The following is a 20,677-nucleotide window of genomic DNA, read 5'->3' as shown; positions in this document are numbered from 1 at the left end:
GGCTGCTCTGGGGTAGTGATAACTAGGTGCTATCGCTGCTGCTGGTGGCTGTACTGGGGAGGGCAGTGTATGGTACTGGCTGCTCTGGGGTAGTGATAACTAGGTGCTATCACTGCTGCTGGTGGCTGTACTGGGGAGGGCAGTGTATGGTACTGGCTGCTCTGGGGTAGTGATAACTAGGTGCTATCACTGCTGCTGGTGGCTGTACTGGGGAGGGCAGTGTATGGTACTGGCTGCTGTAGGGGTAGTGATAACTAGGTGCTATCGCTGCTGCTGGTGGCTGTACTGGGGAGGGTAGTGTATGGTGCTGGCTGCTCTGGGGTAGTGATAACTAGGTGCTATCACTGCTGCTGGTGGCTGTACTGGGGAGGGTAGTGTATGGTGCTGGCTACTCTGGGGTAGTGATAACTAGGTGCTATCACTGCTGCTGGTGGCTGTACTGGGGAGGGCAGTGTATGGTACTGGCTGCTCTGGGGTAGTGATAACTAGGTGCTATCACTGCTGCTGGTGGCTGTACTGGGGAGGGCAGTGTATGGTACTGGCTGCTCTAGGGGTAGTGATAACTAGGTGCTATCACTGCTGCTGGTGGCTGTACTGGGGAGGGTAGTGTATGGTGCTGGCTGCTCTGGGGTAGTGATAACTAGGTGCTATCGCTGCTGCTGGTGGCTGTACTGGGGAGGGTAGTGTATGGTGCTGGCTGCTCTGGGGTAGTGATAACTAGGTGCTATCGCTGCTGCTGGTGGCTGTACTGGGGAGGGCAGTGTATGGTGCTGGCTGCTCTGGGGTAGTGATAACTAGGTGCTATCGCTGCTGCTGGTGGCTGTACTGGGGAGGGTAGTGTATGGTGCTGGCTGCTCTGGGGTAGTGATAACTAGGTGCTATCGCTGCTGCTGGTGGCTGTACTGGGGAGGGCAGTGTATGGTGCTGGCTGCTCTGGGGTAGTGATAACTAGGTGCTATCGCTGCTGCTGGTGGCTGTACTGGGGAGGGTAGTGTATGGTGCTGGCTGCTCTGGGGTAGTGATAACTAGGTGCTATCGCTGCTGCTGGTGGCTGTACTGGGGAGGGCAGTGTATGGTGCTGGCTGCTCTGGGGTAGTGATAACTAGGTGCTATCGCTGCTGCTTGTGGCTGTACTGGGGAGGGTAGTGTATGGTGCTGGCTGCTCTGGGGTAGTGATAACTAGGTGCTATCACTGCTGCTGGTGGCTGTACTGGGGAGGGTAGTGTATGGTGCTGGCTGCTCTGGGGTAGTGATAACTAGGTGCTATCGCTGCTGCTGGGGGCTGTACTGGGGAGGGTAGTGTATGGTGCTGGCTGCTCTGGGGTAGTGATAACTAGGTGCTATCGCTGCTGCTGGGGGCTGTACTGGGAAGGGTAGTGTATGGTGCTGGCTGCTCTGGGGTAGTGATAACTAGGTGCTATCACTGCTGCTGGTGGCTGTACTGGGGAGGGTAGTGTATGGTGCTGGCTGCTCTGGGGTAGTGATAACTAGGTGCTATCACTGCTGCTGGGGGCTGTACTGGGGAGGGTAGTGTATGGTGCTGGCTGCTCTGGGGTAGTGATAACTAGGTGCTATCGCTGCTGCTGGGGGCTGTACTGGGGAGGGTAGTGTATGGTGCTGGCTGCTCTGGGGTAGTGATAACTGGGTGCTATCGCTGCTGCTGGGGGCTGTACTGGGGAGTGTAGTGTATGGTGCTGGCTGCTCTGGGGTAGTGATAACTAGGTGCTATCGCTGCTGCTGGGGGCTGTACTGGGGAGGGTAGTGTATGGTGCTGGCTGCTCTGGGGTAGTGATAACTAGGTGCTATCGCTGCTGCTGGTGGCTGTACTAGGGAGGGTAGTGTATGGTGCTGGCTGCTCTGGGGTAGTGATAACTAGGTGCTATCGTTGCTGCTGGGGGGCTGTACTGGGGAGGGTAGTGTATGGTGCTGGCTGCTCTGGGGTAGTGATAACTAGGTGCTATAACTGCTGCTGGGGGCTGTACTGGGGAGGGTAGTGTATGGTGCTGGCTGCTCTGGGGTAGTGATAACTAGGTGCTATCACTGCTGCTGGTGGCTGTACTGGGGAGGGTAGTGTATGGTGCTGGCTGCTCTGGGGTAGTGATAATTAGGTGCTATCACTGCTGCTGGGGGCTGTACTGGGGAGGGCAGTGTATGGTGCTGGCTGCTCTGGGGTAGTGATAACTAGGTGCTATCACTGCTGCTGGTGGCTGTACTGGGGAGGGTAGTGTATGGTGCTGGCTGCTCTGGGGTTGTGATAATTAGGTGCTATCACTGCTGCTGGGGGCTGTACTGGGGAGGGTAGTGTATGGTGCTGGCTGCTCTGGGGTAGTGATAACTAGGTGCTATCGCTGCTGCTGGTGGCTGTACTGGGGAGGGTAGTGTATGGTGCTGGCTGCTCTGGGGTAGTGATAACTAGGTGCTATCACTGCTGCTGGGGGCTGTACTGGGGAGGGTAGTGTATGGTGCTGGCTGCTCTGGGGTAGTGATAACTAGGTGCTATCACTGCTGCTGGTGGCTGTACTGGGGAGGGTAGTGTATGGTGCTGGCTGCTCTGGGGTAGTGATAACTAGGTGCTATCACTGCTGCTGGGGGCTGTACTGGGGAGGGTAGTGTATGGTGCTTGCTGCTCTAGGGGTGGGTCAGTGTCCACCTACTTATCTTTCAGTTAGAGGGAAAGTTCCCCCTATACTAGATTAGTTGAGAAAAATCAAACCGGTGTAAGTTTCTTGACTAGTTGGCCAGACCGTTTTCTTCCTTATTTTTTTCACTTGGCAGCAAATGGCTGGTTATCATTTGTTCCTATGCACTGCCAGATTATCGTTTGGAATGATATTGTTCTGATGTATGGCAAGCATTAAGAACAGTGAGTAATCCTGTATCATGATCAAATGCAATCAGATCCATAAATAACAGAAAATAAGAAAGTATTACAGCAAGTAGAAAAACACTTTATGCAGGGTTGGTGCAGTCATTTTGGGTAATACAGTCTATGGGTTATATATTCAATCCAAGAAAGGTACAAGGAGCGGCAGTCATGTTGGGTGCACCCGGGGTAGAATCAGTCACACCTAGAAGAGATGACACAAAATGGGGTGATTGCAGTGACCTAATGCTAGGATCCCAACATAACCATCTGTTACATGTATTTTTTATCCCATCCACAAACATACCAGGTGAGGGGAAGCAGTTAGCTTTCCAACAGATGGGATCCCGGCGATTGATATACAGATGCCGGGATCCCAGAAGTAGGAGGCAATGCCGACATTGAGATACCGATGCTGCATGGGATGCTGGTGTCACATTACTGACAGCCGACATTCCAATTGCACTGCCGCAGGGGGTTAGGTTTAGACAGAAGCAGGGGGTTAGGCTGCAGGGCCAGGAAGGTTAGGGTTAGGGACCGGGGAGGGGAGGGTTATGCACATATAAGGGAAGGTTAGGGTTAGGGACCGGGGAGGGGAGGGTTAGGCACATAGAAGGGGAGGATAGGGTTAGGGACCGGGGAGGGTAGGGTTAGGCACATAGAAGGGGAGGTTAGGGTTAGGTATCAAGCAGGGAGGGTTAGGATTAGGCAGCAGGGAAGGGAGGGTTAGGCACAAAGCAGGGAGGGTTAGGCACCACCAGGGAGGGTTAGGGTAGGGGGCAGACGAGGGATAGGGGACTTACTGGTGGGCTGTCGGGATTATGATGGATGGGATGCTGCTGTCAGTATTCTAACCGCCGGCATCCCGTCTATCGCAAATCATAGTGATCACCAGGTGAGCCAGCCACGTTCGGCACATTGTAAAGGTTACTTTGTGGGAGGGATGAGACAGGACTTACTTCCACCTGGCAATTCACTGGGCAGAAAAGGCCATGCCTGGAATTGATGACACATAATGGAGGAGTGTAAAATGAAAACACCGCGCTTTGAGGTATCTATTTGTTATTTCAATAAACCAACTATAAACAATCTAAATATGTAAACATATATAGTGGCTGTATATATATCAGAGATGAGGTCGGGAGACTTCCGTAATTAGCACATAAATACATTTATTTCATAATACATGTTAAAAACAAAAACTAAAATCCTAATCTAATATGCATGCATAGCTTTCAAATCAAGAACAAGAGGAGATTTTCCTGATCAGCATGTGAATAAATATATTGTTAATTTATTATTGATTTAAACTCGAGGACATATACTGAAACTGGAGGGAGGCAGGTTCAGGGGAAATTTAAGGAAAAATGACTTCACAGAAAGGGTAGTGGATAAGTGGAATAGCCTCCCATCAGATGTGGTAGAGGCTAAGTCGGTAGAGCAATTTAAACATGCTTGGGATAGGCATATGAATATCCTTACAAAGAATTAAGATTCAAAAAGGGAAGCGATTGCCTAAAAGAAAAAAAAAATGGGGCAGACTAAATGGGCCAAGTGGTTCTTATCTGCCGTCAAATTCTATGTTTCTATGTAAATTAACAATATATTTATTCACATGCTGATCAGGAAAATCTCCTCTTGTTCTTGATTTGAAAGCTATGCATGCATATTAGATTAGGATTTTAGTTTTTGTTTTTAACATGCATTATGAAATAAATGTATTTATGTGCTAATTACGGAAGTCTCCCGACCTCATCTCTGATATATATACAGCCACTATATATGTTTACATATTTAGATCGTTTATATTTGGTTTATTGAAATAACAAATAGATACCTCACAGCGCGGTGTTTTCATTTTACACTTTACCTATACATGCTGAAGACTCTAACCAAGTCTTGAAACACACGCTGCAGTGTATTGTATCTTTTTGTATTATTCTATAATTAATTTTAAAATTAGCGCCAGGAGGGTGGAATTGGCATACCACCAGAGAACTAGTTCTCTATAAACTTTTTTTCTACATAATGGAGGAGATAAAATGCTTGGCATGATCCTTGCAAGTTCATCTAAACCATACATTTTTTATTCTACACAGAGCACCAGATGAGGAAGCCATGTTGTTTACACTATGTTACATAGAAACATAGAATTTGACGGCAGATAAGAACCACTTGGCCCATCTAGTCTGCCCCCTTTTTTTTATCCTTTAGGAAATCGCTTCCCTTTTTGAATCTTAATTCTTTGTAAGGATATTCATATGCCTATCCCAAGCATGTTTAAATTGCTCTACCGTCTTAGCCTCTACCACCTCTAATGGGAGGCTATTCCACTTATCCACTACCCTTTCTGTGAAGTCATTTTTCCTTAAATTTCCCCTGAACCTGCCTCCCTCCAGTTTCAGTATATGTCCTCGAGTTCTAATACTTCTCTTCCTTTGAAGAATGTTTCCCTCCTGAACTTTGTTAAGAACCTTGGTATATTTGAAAGTTTCAATCATGTCCCCCCTTTCCCTTCTCGCCTCCAAATTATACATGTTAAGATCTTTTAGCCTTTCTGGGTAAGTTTTGTGATGTAGGCCATGCACCATTTTAGTTGCCCTTCTTTGTACACTCTCTAATGTATTTATATCCTTCTGGAGATATGGCCTCCAGAACTGGACACAGTATTCCAGATGGGGCCGTACCAATGACCTATACAGTGGCATTATTACTTCTTTTTTCCTGCTACTGATTCCTCTCCCTATGCAACCAAGCATCTGACTTACTTTTCTCATTGCTTTGTTGCATTGCTTTCCTGCCTTTAAGTCACTTGAAATAGTGACTCCTAAATCCCTTTCCTCCTCAGTAGTTTCCATTAGAGTACCCTTGATGCTATATTTAGCCTTTGGGTATTTGAGACCCAAGTGCATGATTTGGAATTGTTTAGCATTAAACTGTAGTTGCCACATTCTTGACCATTTCTCAAGCCTACCTAGGTCATCAATCATTTGTTTTACCCCTCCTGGCATGTCTTCCCTGTTGCATATCTTTGTATCATCTGCAAAAAGGCATACTTTCCCTTTAATACCATTTGCAATGTAACCAACAAAGTTATTAAAGAGAACTGGTCCAAGTACAGATCCTTAGGGTACTCCACTGGTAACATTTCCCTCCATAGATTGCACTCCATTTACTACAACTGTCTGTTTGTTTCCTATCCTGCAACCAGGTTTTTAACCATTTAACTGTTTTATAATCCACCCCTATGCTTTCAAGTTTATTTAGTAGTCTGCTATGTGAGACAGTGTCAAATGCCTTACTAAAGTCTAGATATGCTACATCTACAGCTACCCCTTGATCTATTATTTTCGTCAGAGTCAAAAAAGTCAATAAGATTTGTTTGGCATGATCTTCCACCAGTAAATCCATGCTGTTTTGGATCCTGTAAGTTGTTTGATTTAAGATATTCCACAACTCTTTCTTTTAATAGTTTTTCTATTATTTTCCCTACTACTGATGTAAGGCTTCCTGGTCTGTAGTTACTTGTTTCTACCTTGCTACCACTTTTGTGCTACATTGCTCTTTTCCAGTCCTCTAGAATGGCACCTGCATTTAGTGACTGGTTAAATAATTCTGTTAAAGGTGTCACCAGCACATCTTTTAGCTCTTTTACTATCCTTGGGTGTATCCCATCTGGCCCCATTGATTTATCCACTTTTTTAGTTTTGAAAGTTCTGTTAGGACCTTCTCCTCTGTAAATGTACTTTCATCTACCTTACTTTTATGAATGTCCTTGCAACTTAACTGTGGCCCCTTCCCTTCTCCTTCTGTAGTAAATACTGAACAAAAATAATTATTCAGGTGATCTGCTATTGCCTTGTCTCCCTCCACCAAATGCTCACTCTCTGTCTTAAGTCTTATTATTCCTCCATTTGATTTTCTCCTTTCACTTATATACTTAAAAAAAAAAGTTTTGCCCCCTTTATCTACTGACTGGGCCATTTTCTCCTTAGCTTCTGCCTTTGCACGTCTGATCACTTTCTTAGCACCCTTCCGTCTATCAAGATACACCTCTTTGTCGTTATTCTTTTGAGTCTGTTTGTATTTCCTAAAAGCCATTTTTTTTGCATTCTCACTAGTTGATACTACTTTTGTGAACCACATTGGCTTCCTTTTCCTGGTGCTTTTCCTAACCCTTTTGATACAAAGGTCTGTTGCCCTTAGTATTGCACTTTTTTTAGTTTTTCCCATCTCTCCTGCACTCCTTCCAAGTTCCTCCAGTTTGCCAATGAATCACTTAAACATCTCCTCATTTCTAAAATTCAACACCTTGGTTTTTGTGTGACAGGAGTTGGATCCTGTCTTTATACTATACCATACTGCTTGATGATCACCGGATCCCAGGTGCTCACCCACATATATGTCTGATATCCTGTCACCATATGTAAGAATTAAATCTAATATTAAGTCTCTGCGAGTGGGCTCCCTCACCAATTGCTTGAGAGAAGCTTCCTGTAAGGAATTTAGAAACTTGCCACTTGTAGCTGAACTTGCAAAAGGCCTCTCCCATTAACATCAGGTAAATTAAAGTCTCCCATGATTATAACTTCTCCCTTTAAAGCCATTTTAGTGCTGTCCAACAATAGGTTCCTGTCCAAATCCTGCCCCTAGCCTAGTGGTCTATAGATCACCCCAATGCGAATAATGTTCTTCTCTCCAGTTTCTATGGGGACCCAAAGGGCCTCAAATTTGTATTCAATTTTTTGTATTAAAGTAGCATATATGCTTTTTTTCCACATACATTGCTACCCCTCCTGCTATTCTTCTCATTTTATCCTTCCTAAATAAATTGTATCCTGGTATAGCTATGTCAAAGTCATGATTCTCATTGCACCATGACTCTGTAATTGCCACAGTATCCAGGTTATCCCTTGTCATTATCACAATTAACTCTGGAATTTAGTCTCCTAAGCTCCTAGCATTTGCACACATAGCTTTAAGAATTTTGTCTGTGCATCTGTTATTAGTAGCCATGTCCAGACAGCAGGGCCAGTGCAAGGTCTCTCTGCATCCTAGGCAAAGCTTCAGCCTCGCACCCCCTAACCTGCAAAAAAACCCCAAAAAAACACCACCACCTCTAGGAGGGTAGATGCAGGTTGCGACTAGATGGGCTGGGGTGAATTGCATCATTATACATATACAGAGGAAAGGGACAACACTCAAGGACTTTTAAGGTGAAAACGTATTTTGTAATCAAAGTCACAACATTTTGTGACTTTGTTCGCATGTATACTTTCACTTTCAAATCCTTGAATGGCGACCATTTTTTCTGCCTATGTATACAAACTATCCGGCATGTTAAGGATTGTACAATACACTGATGCCAATTTCACATTTTCACTAAATGCCGAGATATGCATCCGCATATGTGGTCTGGTGGGGATATTTAATTATATGTGTATACATACACACACACATACACACAGATACATATAGTTGTTTGCTCCTTATTGTGTTCCATTCCCCATATGTAAGTTCATTACTGATCCCCCTACCTCCACATGTACTGCATTGTGCCCCAGTGCCTGTGTTTTCCCTATTATGCTGTTTACAGGTGCAAACCACCCATCAGGCTGTAAGATCTGCACTGTCTGTGGTCCCGCAGAACCCCCATGGGTTACTTACCTAAAAGTTGTTTCCTTGTTTTCCCTGATAATTGGTTCCTCTTACAGGCGGCAGCAGCATTACAGCAATGCTGCTGGGAGCTGACATGTAGTCAATTGCTGCTTGCTGATGGAGAGCCGGGATCTAGGGGCCTGGAGGAGGTAGGTACATCAGGGCTATGAGAAGCGGCCGTAGAGGTGCCCCCCCGGATCCACAGTTACATCCTCCCCTATGTGCCTTCACATGACTTTATGTTACACATGTCAGCACAGAGGAAATGCTGAGACATTATGTGGTACAGCCTGATAGTGGTGGCTGTACCTGACTAGACCCACAGCAGTGGCCAGCGCAGTGTAAAAGGAGGAGGTCACTTTCATATCATTCAGTTTTTTGTTAGATGAATTCAGTGGCGCCCTCCAATGGAAGGCAGCCCTAGGCAGCAGCCTAAATCTGCCTAATGGTAGAGCCGGCCCTGCCAGACAGTATAAAATAAATGACAAGTTTAAAGTTGAAATTACCTGTTTGGTGATGTTGCTCAGTGTTTGGTATTTCTTTTCTTTTACTAATCAGGAATCAGACTCTGTCATATACACCATGACTACACCTCACTAAATGTAAAGATATAGTACACCTGACCATAAATGGCCAAACGATCAAAGGAGGTAAACACCAGACAGCATGCAATAATATACTATGTTTCACTGAGCAACTTCCCCACACATGCAATGCCAATTACAAGCAAAGCATTACATCAAAAAACATACATGAGTTGCAAGCAAATCATGATATAACAACTGTTCTTAGACTGCATGAGGATGTGAGAAACATATGTACATATGTTTAAATGGACTGATGAGTTTGCATGAGGTTGAAAGGCCTGTTGGTTGCAGTGTGCAAATAAGAAATACATGGAACTGGTAAATATAAGGATAAAGTGAAAAGTGGACTAATGGGATAATCACTGCATAAAATTTCCATGGGTCGATCATCCTGCCCTTGACAGTACCAGGTGAGGCGGTTACAGTGGGCAGGGTGAGTGATTTATAAAGGTGTAACATATAGTGTGGAATTCCAGAGAAAGAAAGAGACAGTTGAGTTGGAGTCCATGATGCAGCAGATAGGAGAGAAGGTAGGTAGGACATCAGCATAGGGCAAACAAAATTCAACTAAATTTAAACAGAAGTAATTAATAGCTGTAGAATTTGCAAGCTTGATAATTCAGCAATACATTTTGGAAAATAAATTCTGTGGGAGCAGGGATGTGTGTGTTACAACGTGTGTAGTATGGTATGCCGGTGGCCGGGCTCCCGGCGGATAGCATACCAACCACCAGCATACCAACAGCTGGACGAGTGCAAATGAGCTCCTTGCGGGCTCGCTGCGGGCACGGTGCTGTGCACCGGGATCCCGACAGCCGGCAAACTGAAGACCACCCATTACAACATTATTAGAGTTATACATGAGTTAAACAAATGGGAAACAGCAAGATAAAAGTAGACCTGAAATTTCTACTTCTCTAAAGCTACTTTGAAGGAACTGCTTTGGCTTTTCTCTAATTCAAACACCTGTTTTCTACATATCCTGGACACTACTTTCTGGGCACCCTGCTTGGACATTGCAAGGAGATAAGGCTTGCTACACCTCTGATAGTTTTAGGTTTTTCCCTATAGCTTCCGCTCTTCACCCTGGACCTGTTGGGTTTGTGTGACTGGCAGTCGGGAGACCACCACCGGTCACCATGCCAACGCCACTCAGAGGATTCAGTGGCTCGCTGCACATGCCACAGGTTCTATTCCCACTCTGAGTGTCGTGGACACCCACAAGTGGGAATAGTCCCTGTAGGTCAGCATGCCAACCAGTGGGCTATGCATTGTTTAGGATCCTGGTATCTTGACCGGCGGTCTCCCAACTGCCAGTCACATAACCGCATCCCCCCCTGGACACTCTCCCCAGCTGAATCTCAGTGACCTGGCCATGAGTATCTGTCCACATACCCTCTCACCCTTATACTTTAACCCTCACCCTTAATCCTAACATTAATATCATAACCCTTTATCCAGTGGTTCTCAAACGGTGTGCCGTGTCACCCTGAGGTGCCTTGGGACACTCGCAGGGGTGCCCTGAGTTGGTGGTCCAGGACCAATTCAAATTATTATTTATGCCAATTTTAATAGACAAAACAAGTGCTGGTGGCTTCCAATCATAAAATATGTGGACAAATATAAGCAAGTCCTGTCCATCACTACATAACTGAACCTAAGGATGACATATAAACACAATTTACTGAATTTAATATCTTTCTAAATTTCTCAACAAGAAACGTTTGGCCTAGGGGTGCTGTGAAAAAAATTATGATGCTCTAGGGCGCTGTGATTCAAAAAATTTGGGAACCACTTCCTTAATCCTAATTCTCTAACACTAATATCCTAATCCTTACCCTTAATCCTAACATTATTATCCTAACCCTCACAAATATGATTTTTATCCCCCCCTCCAGAAACTGCTTAGATATTGTCTTTTTTTTTTTATTGAAAAAAGTTTAAAATATATTTAGAAAAATACATTGAAATATTTTGTTAAAAAATAAATACTTAGTGGGTGTTTTTCAACACACCACCGTGTCCATAGGCCCTTATTGTAAAATACTTCTTTCCCCCAAGAAGAAATTGTACATCCAGTAGCAAAATAATTCCCAACATTATAACCACCACACCCTACTGGTAACAGATCCCCCATAGCCTCACTCCCAATGTCAGTGGGCCCCCAATATTTTGTGACCCCAATCCCCATGTGCCAATTTATAGAATATATATATATATATATATATATATATATATATATATATATATATATATATATATATATATATATATATATATATATATATAGGGGAAGTCCCACACTCTCACCCAACACAGGTAACGGCTGGGGTGCCAAATCAAAGTCTAATCCAATCACAGGGTCAGACTCATTAGTACACGGATGAAACTAAACAGGTAACGTGTGAATAAGACGTGCTATGTGCAGATCATGCAGAATGCCTGGTTCACAATCAAACAAATGTAGTGGGTGCAGGAAAAGATACACTCAGCATGCTAAGTATACCCAAATAATATGTAGGGGAAGTCCCACACTCTCACCCAACACAGGTAACGGCTGGGGTGCCAAATCAAAGTCTAATCCAATCACAGGTTCAGACTCATTAGTACAATACAGTGTTTCTCCACACTTCAGTGGAGAAAGATAGCACTCTCCAGACTTGCAAGATATAGTATAAACAATAAAGTCATTTATTCAAAAACTTGGTTCCATGTAACTTAATGTCACAAATACAGTATATACACAGAAGGGGCTCACCAACGTTTCGGTCCTATATTAGGACCTTTCTCAAGGTATATGCCAGTCAATCCATATTCAGAGTATCGGTGGCAACAACAACAGCTTCAAGGAGGAACCAGGACCTGCATAATGCCTCCCAGGTCCCCTATATATACCTAAATGCTAATGGACACCGGAATCATATGTCTCAGTGGCCGCCGCGTCACTTCCGGTTAGACCGGAAGTTGTGTACCATCGGCGCCGCGCTGTATAAACAGCCTAGTCAATCACCATAACTAGCAATGTTAGACTCCCTTCTAGGCAGCCTTCCCAGTTGTACAGTGTAATCTGCGGCCGCTGCGGTCAGCCGAGTAGATTCCCCGGCTCGACCGCTGGCTGCTATGGTAACGCGTAATGCCGCTAGCAGGGCCGGTGCTAGAGTGTTTGGCGCCCCCCTGCAAATTATAAATTTGCGCCCTCCCATCTGTAAAAAAGGGAGAGGACGTGACGCAAAAAGGGATGTGGTCACACAAGAAAGGAGCGTGGCCCACAATTCAAATTACATCACACAGTATTACAATCTTATTCACTTTACCACAAACATAGTGCCCCTGATTCATATTACACCCTCTAGTAGTGCCCCTTATTCATTAACGTCACACAGTAGTGCCCCTTATACACGTTACACCACACAGTACTTATACACAATGCCCACAGTAGTGCCCCTTATTAGAGGTGTAGATAGGTGCCATGATGCCCGGAGTAAGGGTATGTTTCAGCACCCTTTCCCTGTGTTGGATTGGAGGTATGCTACATTTGAAAAGAAAAATATATTTTAAAATTGGTGACATGGCCTGTTCTAGACCTTGAGGAGCCCAGGACAAGTTTCCTTTGGCGTTAGCCATGCTCAGGTCAGGGACAGTGCGCGCCGAAGGCGCGCACCAAATATATAGGGTTGTGGACACAGAATAGTAAAAATTCACATTTGACATTACACTGCACAGTAATATCCGTTAGTCACATTACACTGCACAGTAATATCCGTTAGTCACATTACACCGCGCAGTAGTGTCCGTTAGTCACATTACACCCCACAGTAGTGTCCGTTAGTCACATTACACCCCACAGTAGTGTCCGTTAGTCACATTACACCCCACAGTAGTGTCCGTTAGTCACATTACACCCCACAGTAGTGCCCGTTAGTCACATTACACCGCACAGTAGTGTCCGTTAGTCACATTACACCCCACAGTAGTGTCCGTTAGTCACATTACACCCCACAGTAGTGTCCGTTAGTCACATTACACCCCACAGTTGTGTCCGTTAGTCACATTACACCCCACAGTAGTGTCCGTTAGTCACATTACACCGCACAGTAGTGTCCGTTAGTCACATTACACCGCACAGTAGTGTCCGTTAGTCACATTACACCGCACAGTAGTGTCCGTTAGTCACATTACACCCCACAGTAGTGTCCGTTAGTCACATTACACCGCACAGTAGTGTCCGTTAGTCACATTACACCGCACAGTAGTGTCCGTTAGTCACATTACACCCCACAGTAGTGTCCGTTAGTCACATTACACTGCACAGTAGTGTCCGTTAGTCACATTATACCACACAGTAGTGTCCGTTAGTCACATTATACCACACAGTAGTGTCCGTTAGTCACATTATACCCCACAGTAGTGTCCGTTAGTCACATTATACCCCACAGTAGTGTCCGTTAGTCACATTATACCACACAGTAGTGTCCGTTAGTCACATTATACCACACAGTAGTACTCTTATACATGTTACACCACACACACACACACACACACACACAATAAAAGCTGCTTATACACGTTATGCCAGGTATAGCCCAACCACGTCATACATACCACGCTGCTACTGTAAATGTAGTACCTTCTGCTTCATTACTTTGTAGGCATAACTCTGACTGATGCTCTGCCTTGGATCCACGCTTGGGCGCTGCTCCTCCTCTACCCTCCCGTAGGCTCCGTTACTCCAGCAGCAGCAGCTCTGGAGGATGTCGGCAGTTTTGGCGAGAGAGGAGGGGGCGGGTACAAATTACGCAGGCCTGGGACTGATGAAGGGGCTCAGCAGGGGCCCTGGTCCACTGCACTCCTACCTCCCTTCTTACTGGGCAGCAGCAACAGCATAAGTTCTCATCATGGCAGTGTGTGCTGTGCTGCAGTGCCAGAGGCAGAGAGGCTGCTGCTGCGGAGCCTCTGCCTGTTCCTGTATGGCTAGGTGGAGAGTGATCACACTGATCACGCTCCCCACTCGAATTGCCACTGGCTGAGGGGCTCCTCAAGGCCCCCTAACCTGCTGGACTCTGCAAAGTTTAAAAAATAAAATTAAAATGAAAAATTTCAAAGGGGGCGTGGTCACGCCTCCCGCGATTAGGCCACGCCCCTAAAAGTCTACCCGCCCTGCAAAACGCTCGGAATTTGTCAGCAGCGCTGTGAGGTGGAGCCTGGAGGTGGGAGGAGGATGGGGGAGGAAGCTAGAGGGACCTTGCACTGACTGAGAGCCGGGCTACACGCTGCCAGCGCCGTTACCTGTCTTCCACTATGACAGGCGCAACGGAGCTGACAGCAGCAGGGACAAGGGTAGCAGAGCAGGGAGAGCTCAGCGCCTCTTCAGCTGAGCGCCTCCCTGCACTGCATACCCTTGCTGAGCGGGTAGCGCCGGCTCTGGCCGCTAGGTCACTTCCGGTCTAAACCGGAAGTAGTGCGTTCCACGCTCGTAGTGTTATGCGTGTCAGGCAGTGATCATGCTCACTGACAGGGGACTTTTACAAACATGTAGTGGCATAAGAGTAAAGGATGTAGAAGTGGTAATACAAGGGAGTGTTGGTCGGTATAACGGAGACCTGGGAGACTACACATAGTATTATAAATATAAGTCAAATCATAACATACATAATAGTGTGCGCTACGCGCGTCACACCAATGCAGAAATAAAACTGATATATGCCAAATAAGGTTTAAAGTCAATTGTGTATAAACGTTACCCTAGGCGAGCCTTCGCCCCAGGGATATATATACATAAATATGCAACAAGGATTCAGGGCAGAGGGGCTGCCCACCCAGGTCAAGTCAGAGATACCCAGTCCTACTTAGGGCACATCTTAGGGCCCAGTTGTGACCAGTAAGGTGTTTTAGCAGTGTGTCATGCGCAGATGACCCCTCAGGGGGGTGGTGTAGTAGTGCGAACTAAAGTCTTGCCGCCAGCCCAGATATAGGGTTGGGGCTGTGCTGTGAAGTTTGGGTACAGTCATTATGGGTATATAAATCGAATATCGCCAATGTCGACTGAACCAGGTCACAAATCGGGCCAGCTTGAATCTTAATCAGGTAAGTCTGTGGCAGATGTCCAAAAAGGAAGGAAGCAGGTAGAATGAGAACTTCCAGGCAGCTAGCCGAGAAATATTGAGAGAGGATTATTTTAATTCTCCCTCTAGGAGCAATCGTATCTAGTCTATGGATCCAATAGCTTTCTCTTCGTTTCAAAGTCAGAGTACGGTCTCCTCCGCGGGCGGGTGAAGGTACCCAATCAATCAGCTTACACCTGAGATTGGATACCTGGTGTTGATGTGCCAAAAAGTGTCTTGGTACTGGTTGTTCTGCCTTCTTGGATTCAATTGCTTGGTGGATGGTGGTCCTATGATTGGCCATCCTATCACGGAACCGTCTTGATGTCATCCCGACATAATATAACCCGCAAGGGCATGTGAGGATGTAAATGACATGGTCCATAAGACAATGTAGTTTGTATTTGATCTTGATTGGACGTCCAGAATGTGGATGGGGAAAAGTGGGGCCGGTAAGCATGCTCCGGCACGTGGTGCAGCCGGTGCATTTGAAGCATCCCGGTTTCTGCTCTTGCAGCCAAGTTGTCCTACTCGGAGCAGTCGGGGTCAGTGTTGGTCTTAATAGGAGTTATTTTAGGTTCGGTGATTTTCGATACGCCATCATTGGTGGTCGTGTATTTTTTGCCTTCAGTGAAGTATTCGTTGCAATGATGGGCCACCTCTTACGGAGGGCTTTGTTAATCTTACCGGACTCGCTATCGAATGTCGTGGTGAAGACCACCCTATCAGTGTTGGTATTCAAACTTGAGGTAACGATGTGGGCACTTGTGTCTGTTGTGTCCAGTGCTGTAAATTTTACACGGGCTTTGTGTAGACATCGTTGTACACAGCCATCTGAGTACCCACGTTCTCGGAATCTCATCGACATCTCCTTCAACTGTTGTTCCATGTTCACTGGGTAGGAGTTATTCCTCATAACCCTCAAAAATTGGGAGATGGGCAGATTCTCTTTGAGTGCTGGTGGATGTTGGCTGGTAGAAAGAAGGAGGGTGTTCCTGTCGGTGGGCTTCCTGAAGAGCGTCGTGTTGATCACATGGTCTTCTATTGAGACCGTGATGTCAAGGAAATTAATATGGTGGTCATCAATCTGGTGTGTAAATTTCACCGGGTTTTCCAGTTTATTCAGCGCCTCAACCATCAGGTTAAACATCTCAGTTGTTCCAGTCCAGAGAATATAGATATCATCGATGAAACGTTTGTACATCAAAATGTGAGCCCCATATGCTGGTAGGATGTGCTTCTTCTCGTAGGCCGCCATGAAGATATTAGCGTATGCCGGCGCCAAATTAGAACCCATAGCGGTCCCGGATTGTTGTACATAATACTTGTCCAGGTAGGAGAAGTGATTGAGCTTCAAAGCTGCTTCAGCTAGTTGAATGATGAAGTCAATCGGTGGGTTGGCCGGAGGGTGGGTATCGAGGGCCTCCCTTAATGCTTGCAGTCCATCTTCATGAGGAATAATGGTGTATAGTGAGCATACGTCCATAGTTGCCAATCTGACATCTCCACATAGTTGTGGTAGTTCGGAGAGTTTGGTGAGGAAATCCTTAGTATCCCTGATGTCGCTATCTGACTGTTGTACTATTGGTTGCAAAAATGAGTCCACATAAACTGCCAATGGTTGCAGCAGTGAATGTCTTGCCGAAATGATTGGCCTACCTGGTGGATGAGAGAGTGTTTTATGGACTTTGGGTAAGGTGTAAATAATGGGGCACACTGGGTGAGGAACCGTGAGAAAGTCAAAGGTGTGTTTATCGATCCACTTGGATTGGAGGCTATGTTGTAATAGCCGATCCACTTGGTTTTTGAAATTGGGGATAGGGTTGGTAGCACAACCTAAATAGGTAGTTGTATCGGCTAACTGTCTGCAAATCTCCTTGTTATAGTCACCCCACTCCTGCACAACGATCGCTCCCCCCTTGTCTGCTGGTCTAATGACAATAGAGGTATCATCTCGGAGTGTTCTTAGTGCCTGCCTTTCCCGTTTGGAAAGGTTGTCATAGGGCTTCCTAGGAGTACCTGTGCTAATATCCTGTTCTACCAATCGAATGTACGTCTTTATGCTGGGGTTGGAGGAGGGTGAATCGTATGTCGATGGTAGACGAAAGGGGGACCTATTGTCAAGGCTGCTATCCCCATAGTGTTCACGGAGCCTCAGTTTGCGCCCAAATTTGTACATGTCAATGGTCGTCTCAAAGGGTTTATGTGGACACATGGGTACAAAAGACAGGCCACTGGAGAGAAGGCTCAATGTGGCCTCATCAAGTGGTCTATCTGTCAAATTGAAGACTAAACTTTGTTTTTGTCCCTGCACCTTCGCCATATGTAGCCCCTTCCTTGGGTGTGGTCTGCGCGTCCCCCCGCTGGGGGGTAGACCTGCGTCTAAACTCTGTCCTAAAAAAGCTGTGTTACGAGGTCGACGATTATCAATCTGCTCTGTTTCCGAAGTGGAGGCAGATGATCCAGTATCCGAGGTGGCGTACTGTCGCCGACCCTGACGCCGTTGTCGGAAACCTCTCTGTGGTCTAGTAGGTCTTGAGTCACCTAGTAGCCACCTATACACCGTGTGGTTCTGGTAGTCAGATACCACCGTAGCCAATTTGCTCTGCTTGAATGCGGTAAGTTCTTTCTTATAGTTGTCAATTTGAGTTTTTAGTTTTTCTAAGTGGTTACAGGTTTTATCATTCCTGATGGTGGAAAGGTGGGTGCTGTTAAATGTGTCAATCTGGGTCTTAACTCTGTTTAATTCGGTGCCTACCTCCTCAATTACTAGCAACATTAAATATAGAGAACATTTATTAAGTACCCCACACCAGCGGCTGCAAAACGTGGGGTTATTTCTCCCTATAGTAGGAATGTTGCTGACTCGGAACCCTCTAGGGATTTGTTTTTTATGATGATACTCAGATAAGAATTGACCATGAAGGTTAAGGTCAATTTCCCTCTTACTGAGTCTTAATAGCTGGTGGTATAGATCAGTAGTCGTTTCTGCAGGAAGTGTATCAAATTCAATCTGGTCAAAGAGTACTTTCTCAGCATCGTCATCTGTCAGTGATACAATGCCGTGTTCAGCCTGTGACAGTAGATTGTCATCCAGAAAGCTGGCTCCGCCCTGGGCCATCGTCTTGTACCCCAAGAGGTGTACGTCTCACGTGGATTAGACTACAGTACCCAATCTTCCCGGAGGTCTCCCTTACCGGTACTACCTGGGCCCGCACTGCTTGGCTTCCAAGTTCAGAAGGAATTGGGCATTGCCAATGCGGTATGACTGTAGTTACAGGTACACAGAGTAGACTACTGGCCACAGGAGTCTGAGATGACTCAACCTCTGAGACACGTGTGAAAACACGGATGAAACTAAACAGGTAACGTGTGAATAAGACGTGCTATGTGCAGATCATGCAGAATGCCTGGTTCACAATCAAACAAATGTAGTGGGTGCAGGAAAAGATACACTCGGCATGCTAAGTATACCCAAATAATATGTAGGGGAAGTCCCACACTCTCACCCAACACAGGTAACGGCTGGGGTGCCAAATCAAAGTCTAATCCAATCACAGGTTCAGACTCATTAGTACAATAGTGTTTCTCCACACTTCAGTGGAGAAAGATAGCACTCTCCAGACTTGCAAGATATAATATAAACAATAAAGTCATTTATTCAAAAACTTGGTTCCATGTAACTTAATGTCACAAATACAGTATATACACAGAAGGGGCTCACCAACGTTTCGGTCCTATATTAGGACCTTTCTCAAGGTATATGCCAGTCAATCCATATTCAGAGTATCAGTGGCAACAACAGCAGCTTCAAGGAGGAACCAGGACCTGCATAATGCCTCCCAGGTCCCCTATATATACCTAAATGCTAATGGACACCGGAATCATATGTCTCAGTGGCCGCCGCGTCACTTCCGGTTAGACCGGAAGTTGTGTACCATCGGCGCCGCGCTGTATAAACAGCCTAGTCAATCACCATAACTAGCAATGTTAGACTCCCTTCTAGGCAGCCTTCCCAGTTGTACAGTGTAATCTGCGGCCGCTGCGGTCAGCCGAGTAGTTTCCCCGGCTCGACCGCTGGTTGCTATGGTAACGCGTAATGCCGCTAGGTCACTTCCGGTCTAAACCGGAAGTAGTGCGTTCCACGCTCGTAGTGTTATGCGTGTCAGGCAGTGATCATGTTCACTGACAGGGGACTTTTACAAACATGTAGTGGCATAAGAGTAAAGGATGTAGAAGTGGTAATACAAGGGAGTGTTGGTCGGTATAACGGAGACCTGGGAGACTACACATAGTATTATAAATATAAGTCAAATCATAACATACATAATAGTGTGCGCTACGTGCGTCACACCAATGCAGAAATAAAACTGATATATGCCAAACAAGGTTTAAAGTCAATTGTGTATAAACGTTACCCTAGGCGAGCCTTCGCCCCAGGGATATATATACATAAATATGCAACAAGGAATCAGGGCAGAGGGGCTGCCCACCCGGGTCAAGTCAGAGATACCCAGTCCTACTTAGGGCACATCTTAGGGCCCAGTTGTGACCAGTAAGGTGTTTTAGCAGTGTGTCATGCGCAGATGACCCCTCAGGGTGATGGTGTAGTAGTGCGAACTAAAGTCTTGCCGCCAGCCCAGATACTCTTATGCCACTACATGTTTGTAAAAGTCCCCTGTCAGTGAACATGATCACTGCCTGACAGGCATAACACTACGAGCGTGGAACGCACTACTTCCGGTTTAGACCGGAAGTGACCTAGCGGCATTACGCGTTACCATAGCAACCAGCGGTCGAGCCAGGGAAACTACTCGGCTGACCGCAGCGGCCGCAGATTACACTGTACAACTGGGAAGGCTGCCTAGAAGGGAGTCTAACATTGCTAGTTATGGTGATTGACTAGGCTGTTTATACAGCGCGGCGCCGATGGTACACAACTTCCGGTCTAACCGGAAGTGACGCGGCGGCCACTGAGACATATGATTCCGGTGTCCATTAGCATTTAGGTATATATAGGGAACCTGGGAGGCATTATGCAGGTCCTGGTTCCTCCTTGAAGCTGCTGTTGTTGCCACTGATACTCTGAATATGGATTGACTGGCATATACCTTGAGAAAGGTCCTAATATAGGACCGAAACGTTGGTGAGCCCCTTCTGTGTATATACTGTATTTGTGACATTAAGTTACATGGAACCAAGTTTTTGAATAAATGACTTTATTGTTTATACTATATCTTGCAAGTCTGGAGAGTGCTATCTTTCTCCACTGAAGTGTGGAGAAACACTGTATTATATATATATATATATATATATATATATATATATATATATATATATATATATCAGAGATGAGCGGGTTCGGTTTCTCTGAATCCGAACCCGCCAGAACTTCATGGTTTTTTTCACGGATCCGAGCAGACTCGGATCCTCCCGCCTTGCTCGGTTAACCCGAGCGCGCCCGAACG

At 45.8% G+C, this 20,677-nt stretch overlaps 1 long non-coding RNA gene and 1 pseudogene across 1 annotated transcript in view; one reads left to right on the top strand and one right to left on the bottom strand.

Moving 5' to 3' along the window:
- LOC134969982 (uncharacterized) overlaps positions 1-20,677 on the top strand; it is a 64,508-nt gene that overhangs the window by 22,775 nt on the left and 21,056 nt on the right. The gene's annotated exons all lie outside the window — the stretch shown is intronic.
- On the bottom strand, positions 18,369-18,485 carry LOC134971467 (5S ribosomal RNA; annotated as a pseudogene).

This window comes from Pseudophryne corroboree, chromosome 11, assembly GCF_028390025.1.
Source record: "Pseudophryne corroboree isolate aPseCor3 chromosome 11, aPseCor3.hap2, whole genome shotgun sequence".
NCBI classification, from domain to species: domain Eukaryota; kingdom Metazoa; phylum Chordata; class Amphibia; order Anura; family Myobatrachidae; genus Pseudophryne; species Pseudophryne corroboree.
Note: the sequence above shows the minus strand (reverse complement) of the source record. Positions and strands in the feature narration are given on the sequence as shown.